Here is a 7,318-nt window from a genome sequence, read left to right on the forward strand (position 1 = left end):
ATGGAGGAATTTCTATCTACAATTGAATTTCTCCCTATTGGACATGGAGTTGGAATAATAGAAGAGTGTGCACAATCTCCCATACTCTTGGTGAACAACAAAGAAGAGAATGAATCGAAAGAGAGCTACCAAGGAGAAAAAGTTGGCATGGTGTACATTGAAATTGAAGAATATGAAGAGGCTGATCAAGAGATGGATTTATTCATCAATAAATTCCTATCCAAAATTGAATCACCTCCCATTGGGTAAGAAATCGAAATTCTTAAAGACAACACCAAGCCAAGTGATAAAAGGGAAAAGGTTGAAGAAATTTGTCAAGAGGTGGAAGCAACAAAAGAAGAGCATAAGAAAATAGATCTTGCCTTGTCTAAGTGTGGGAAGGCTCTCCTTCCCAAGTCACCATCCTACACAACATTCAAGTGGGTAAAATTCTTATCTTCAAACTCTACTTTCTCACTTGAATATGGTTTGATTGAAACGGATGGACAACTTAGAGCTCTTTGTAGAATTAAAAGTAAGAACGAGTTGTGTAGTGGTTGGAAATTTGGTATTAGGCTCGTTAAGGTCAATGTCCTAAGGTATGGGGACTATGATTGGAAGAATACCACTTTGTATAGGTCTAGAAGGAAAGCTTGGTGTGCTAAAGAGAATTCTATGTGTCAACCACCCGGTAAGAAAAAGTATGAAGATCAAATTGAAGACGGGTGCGAAAATAAGATATGGGATCCCGGATCGAAGAATGAAGACCAATTAGGGGAATTCATATCTTGGGTTGAACTTTGCCCAAGCTTGATGAAGACAGTTGGAAATTCTATCAACCAGTTGAGAAGTAAAGATCCTTGGAGATTCAAGGATGAGTACAAGCATAAGCCGCCATGACAATGAGCTTCCCAAATGTCCAACTTAAGGACTTTAACTAAATGTGCTAGGTGGGAGACACCCCACCATGGTATACTCTTTCCACTCTATTGTAGATTTCATTAATAAGTGATTTGAGTTACCATTGTAGGTAGTTCCCCATTTCATTTTAGTTGCTTTAATAAATTGAATGTTAGCATTTTGACATGTATGTTGTGCTTATTAGTAGATGAATAAATCCTAAAATCAAATTGCATTTTTGTGAATTGTATGATTTTTGATTGAATAAAGAGTTGTAGGCATTATAGGGAGCTCTTGGGTATTTTTCTGCGTTTTTTTTTAAAAAGAGGGGGAATGGCGCGCGCGCACGTTGTCTGCGAACGCGTCCATGAGCGGATGCAGCCCCATATATCTTCCAGAGAGTTGGGCCTCTCTTGTGCGAGCGTTAGGCTTTAGCCCAACTCACCTCACGCGAGCGCGCACATCACGCCTGCGCGCCACTAGACTAAATGGCAATGCACGCGGACGCACGCTTTATGCGTACGCATCCTTAAGCGGCTGGTACCAGCCCATACATTTTCCAGAGAGTTGTGCTGGCGCTGGGCCAGCACCAAGCCTTCAGCCCAACTCGTTGCACGCAGACGCGTGCACTACGCGCTGTCACGGCCTTGGACACACTCCAACGCTACCGTGCCGGCACTCGGACTTACTCAACCTCTTGAGTTAAGACCAAGTCAGCCTAACCCTTAATACTTAGCAAGAAAGCTAAGAACACAAGAGAACACAAGAGAAAGGAAGCTTTGGTGGAAAGAACACTTTATTGCTCAAGTGTTTGTTACAAATGATTCACACACCCCAAACTCTAACTCTCACCCCTATTTATAGCCATCCACCTCCTCAATGGATGGTTAGGATTAAATCTAATCAACGGTCCAGATTAATCATCCAGAACCTTCTTTACAAATATCTATCCTACCACAACTCTCTAAATGTTTCTAGATTATTCCATACCACTTTTTATACTTCTATATACATCTATACTCTTCTAGAATACTCTATGACCTTCCAGAGTCTTCTAGAACCTTCTAGAGTATTTTGGAACCTTCTAGGACATTCTAGAACATTCCGGAACCATCTAGAGTATTCTCAAACACTCCAGAAAACTATACAAACACTGTTAAATCTAACCTTCTAAAATTTTATGTGACATTCTCCCCCACCTAATGCGCAGATGTCCTCGTCGCGTTCTGTTCATGATAGCGCTCTATGTGTTCTTGGAATTGCCACAGATCTTCACGAGCTTCCCAACTAGCTTCAGTTATTGGAAGTCCTTTCCACTTGATCAAGTATTGGATACTTGGTGGTACTCCTCTTCGTCGCACGACGCGATTAGCTAAGATCTCTTCGATTTCTTTATCAAAGGATCTAATCACCACAGGCGGAGCACGACTCGAATCCCCTCTACTCGGTTCATCTTGGTCTTCGTGATATGGTTTAAGCATACTCATATGGAAGACCGGGTGAATCTTTATAGAGGGAGAAAGTTGTACTTTGTAAGCAACCTCCCCAACACGTCCAATGATCTCAAATGGCCCTTCGTATTTGCGGATTAAGCCCTTATGAACCTTGCGAAAGGCTTTGAATTGTTGTGGAAGAAGTTTGATCATTACCTTGTCTCCCACTTGATAGCTTGCATGCCTCCTCTTCTTATCTGCCCATTTCTTCATCCTCTTGGCAGCTTTGTCGAGGTAAGAACGAGTGACATCTGCTTGTTCTTCCCATGACTTAATCATATGATAAGCTCCAGGGCTCTTCCCTGAGTAAGAAGAAGAAAGAGAGTGAGGTGTAAGCGGCTGTTGTCCAGTCACAATCTCGAATGGGCTCTTCCCTGTAGACTCACTCCTTTGCAGATTGTATGAGAATTGAGCAATGTCTAGGAGTTTTGTCCAATCCTTCTGATTAGCGCTTACAAAATGCCTCAAGTAAAACTCAAGTAAAGCATTCACTCTCTCAGTCTGCCCATCGGTTTGAGGATGGAAGCTTGTTGAGAAATGAAGCTCCGACCCAAGGAGTTTGAACAGCTCTGTCCATAGTCGTCCTGTGAAGCGTAGATCTCGATCACTAATGATGCTCTTAGGCAATCCCCAGTACTTCACCACATTCTTGAAGAATAGTCGTGCTGCTTCTTCTGCAGTGCAGTCAGTAGGGGCAGGTATAAAGGTAGCATACTTCGAAAATCGATCCACTGCCACGAGAATAGATCCAAACCCCTCAGACTTCGGTAAGGCAGAGATGAAATCTAGAGAGACACTTTCCCACGGTCACTCTGATGGAGGCAGAGGTTCCAACAACCCGCTTGGTGTCTTGTTTTCAATCTTATCTTGTTGGCACACAAGACAAGTCTTCACATAGCTCTCCACTTCATCTCTCATTTGAGGCCAATAATAAGAAGATTCAATGAGAGCTAAGGTCCTTCGCTGACCTTGGTGACCAGCCCACTTGGTGTCGTGGCATTCTCTTACCAACTTCCTTCTCAGATTTTCCCATTTAGGAACGTATAGCCTTCTCCCTTTTGTGTAGAGAAGGTCGTTTTCTAACCAAAATCTTTTGGTCTTACCTTCTCTAGCCAACTCCACCAACTTCTTGGCTAATGGATCGTGATGCAACCCTTCCTTGATGGTATGCACAATATCTCCTTCAACCATAGAAATGGACCCCATCCTGTATGGTTTTGAGATAGGCGGTTTCGCTCCTAACTCCAATTCAATGTTGTTATCCATCTTTCTTCTAGGTGGTAACTGCTTTGGCAACTCGAGAGGTATCACATCCTTATTTTCTTCAAGGACTTCCTTGATTTTATAGGGAACATCTTCTCCTTTGGCTGTTGACACCTCTTGTAGTAAAGCCAAAGACATCATCTCCTCCTTCTTGAAACCTTTCTTGAGTTGCATGGTCGAGAGCATCGAGATTCCTCCCGCCTTTGAGATTGCAGGGACCATGCATGGAGACCCTTTCTCCATGACGCATACTACGTCGTAGTATGGCATAGGTATTATATTTGCTTTCCTTTGTAAATCGAGTCCGATGACTATTTTAAAATCGTCCATGGGTGCTACAGAGAAATCCACAAGGCCTTTCCAAGAACCAAGAGACATCTCAACCCCTTTTGCTACTCCCTTAAGGGGTTCACCCTTGGTGTTCACGGGTTTGAACCAGCCATTCTTTTCGGTGATCTTCAACCCAAGCCTCTTTGCTTCATCAGGCGTGATGAAGTTGTGTGTAGCACCAGTGTCGATCATAGCCATGACAGGTTTTTCATTGATAAAGGCTTTGACATACATCAAGCCTTTCTTTTCTGCAGTGCTTGCCTCTTTGGTCTTCACAGCATTTATGTGTTGGATAGATCCAACATACTCAGTTACTTGAGTTTGAGCTTCTCGTTCCTCAGCGATAGATGCCAGAGTCCCTAGCTTGGGACAGTCCTTCATTTGGTGTGGTCCCTTGCACACGAAGCATCCTCTTTTGGGCACGAAAGCCTTCTTCTTTTCTTCGTACTCTTTCTTTGAAGAGTATGTTCCTTCCTTCTTGATTGAGAAACTCTTTCCCTTGTCTCCCCCACCTATAGCAAAACTAGGCTTGGAGGAAGACTTAGGTTTAGAGTCTCCCCTATGATACTCAGTGAGTGATTCGGCCACCACGATGGCCTCATCGACATCCTTAACATTCCTTCTTTGTAGTTCTTGCTTTGCCCAAGGTTGGAGTCCATCAATGAAGAAGAACAATGCATCCTCTGATGCTAAGTTGGGGATTTGAAGCATGAGAGTAGTAAACTCCTTTATGTAGTCGCTAATCGTACTCTTGTGCTTCAACTCCCTCAACTTCTTCCTTGCTTCATAAACCACATTCTCAGGGAAGAATTGTCTTTTCAACTCCCTTTTGAAATCTTCCCGTGTGGTTATATTGCAAGTACCCTTCTCTATATCTACATTCTTTCTCCTCCACCACAAAGTAGCATTATCAGAAAGATAGAGAGCTGCAGTGCGTACCTTTATTGCTTCTTCGACCACCCCTTGGCCTTCGAAGTACCTCTTCATTTGCCATAGGAAGTTCTCCACCTCGCGAGCGTCCCTTACACCCTTGAACTCCTTTGGCTTGGGGAGATCAATCTCTGTCGTCTCCCTTATAATGGTTGGTCGAGATTTCGCCTCCTCGAACCAAACTCGAACTTCCTCAAATAACTTCAAGGAATTCTCAAGCTTCTCTTCGATTTAGAGCATGCTTTCTTTGAAAGCATCTAGTTCTCCTAACACGTGAGCCTCGAGGGTCTCCTTGTCATGTTCTATCCTTTGGAACCGCTCATCCATAGAGGATAGAACATTTTCCAACATAGAAACTCTTTCTTCTAAGAAGTTAGAGTCCTTACCTCTAGGCTCACTTGAAGAACGTACCATCTTGCCTCCCCATTGAGAAGGAATAGTATCCCTTCCCCTTTGTGACTCAACATGCTCCATGGTGATATTTGAAGCCATACCCACAAACCACTTGTGCTTCCTCTCGAACCTTGCTCGGATACCAAGTTGTCACGGCCTTGGACACACTCCAACGCTACCGTGCCGGCACTCGGACTTACTCAACCTCTTGAGTTAAGACCAAGTCAGCCTAACCCTCAATACTTAGCAAGAAAGCTAAGAACACAAGAGAACACAAGAGAAAGGAAGCTTTGGTGGAAAGAACACTTTATTGCTCAAGTGTTTGTTACAAATGATTCACACACCCCAAACTCTAACTCTCACCCCTATTTATAGCCATCCACCTCCTCAATGGATGGTTAGGATTAAATCTAATCAACGGTCCAGATTAATCATCCAGAACCTTCTTTACAAATATCTATCCTACCACAACTCTCTAAATGTTTCTAGATTATTCCATACCACTCTTTATACTTCTATATACATCTATACTCTTCTAGAATACTCTATGACCTTCCAGAGTCTTCTAGAACCTTCTAGAGTATTTTGGAACCTTCTAGGACATTCTAGAACGTTCCGGAACCATCTAGAGTATTCTCAAACACTCCAGAAAACTATACAAACACTGTTAAATCTAACCTTCTAAAATTTTCTGTGACAGCGCGCTTACCCTTGGTAATTTTTCCAGTCACGCATAAGCGCACGAGGTGCTCCCGCGTCTATCATTAAGTCCATCAATGCACGCAGACGCGCGCTGTGCGCGCCTGCGTCGATTCAAAAACAGGGATAACCCTAGGGCGCGATGGATACTTGCGCAGACGCACCCCTCAACCCCTCTCCTCTCCAACGTCTCTCCTTCCCCTCTCTTCTTCCCTGTCACACTCCGACCACCACACTGGCGACGACCGCCACCGCAACCTCTAACCATCACCCTCATTTCTTCCCTCTCTTGTTCACACGCACACTCTCTCTCTCACCCATCCCCCTCTCTCTCACTACCACCGTCCAGTGCCGTTGAGCGCCGCCGCAGCCACCGGTGAACCCAGCCCTCCTCACTTCTTTCATTCTTCTTCCATCTCCCACACCTCTCACCCAGTTCATTTTTTCCGTCTCTTTCCTTCTACTCCACCACTGTGCGCACCACCTTCCTGCCTGCGCCACCGTGGGTTCCCGCCCCCATCATCCTAGGCGGCAGTTCTGCTTCTGATTCGGCCACCCCTACTGCCTACCCAGTTCCAATCCCCATCTCTACCCTGCATTCCAGATTACTAGCCTCTGCTCCAACTCTGCTCTATTTCCTTAGTTTATTTCTATTGTTAGTTAGTGTTAGCTCTTGTTAGTTACTTAGAATTTGAATTTTGATTGTTAGGATAGATAAAAATTTCTGCTGTTAGGTAGTTAGGTTCTGGATAGAGGATTCTAGGCCTGATAATTACGCCGTATTTGTTTACCTAATTGTGCACATATTAATTGCTTGGTGAGCAGTGTTTATTATTTTGCTATGATGCATTCTTCAAACTTTGTTGCCTGCTGCTTTTCACATTTTCTGCTTCTGTTGCTGTTGCTTGGTTTTATTCATTTCATTGATCATCATGAATATTGCTTTTTGCTGCTATTTGGCTATGTTTCTTGCTTCCTTGGTTTCTTATGGCTTCCCTGCTGTTATTTGCTACTCAAAAACATCCGAATTACTACCGGAATGCTGCTCAATTTTCAAGACATTGTTTTGCTTTTAAACTTTGGTGGGCTTAGCTCTACTTGAGTTACCTTTGAATGAGGTTCTTCCTGAATACATGGCTTTCCAACCAATGGGATTTCCAATTGTGTTGTTTGTGCTTCACTGCTTGCTTCTTGCATCAGTGCTTCATTATGCTCTTCTCTTGATTCTTTGTTTTCTTGACTTGCTTCTTGCCATTATTTGAAGACATTGAAGGTGAGTTGTTCATCATGTATCCTTAAGATTAGCTCTCCCCGTTCCATATCTATAAGTG

This window comes from Arachis hypogaea, chromosome 9 (assembly GCF_003086295.3).
Source record: "Arachis hypogaea cultivar Tifrunner chromosome 9, arahy.Tifrunner.gnm2.J5K5, whole genome shotgun sequence".
Lineage (NCBI taxonomy): Eukaryota > Viridiplantae > Streptophyta > Magnoliopsida > Fabales > Fabaceae > Arachis > Arachis hypogaea.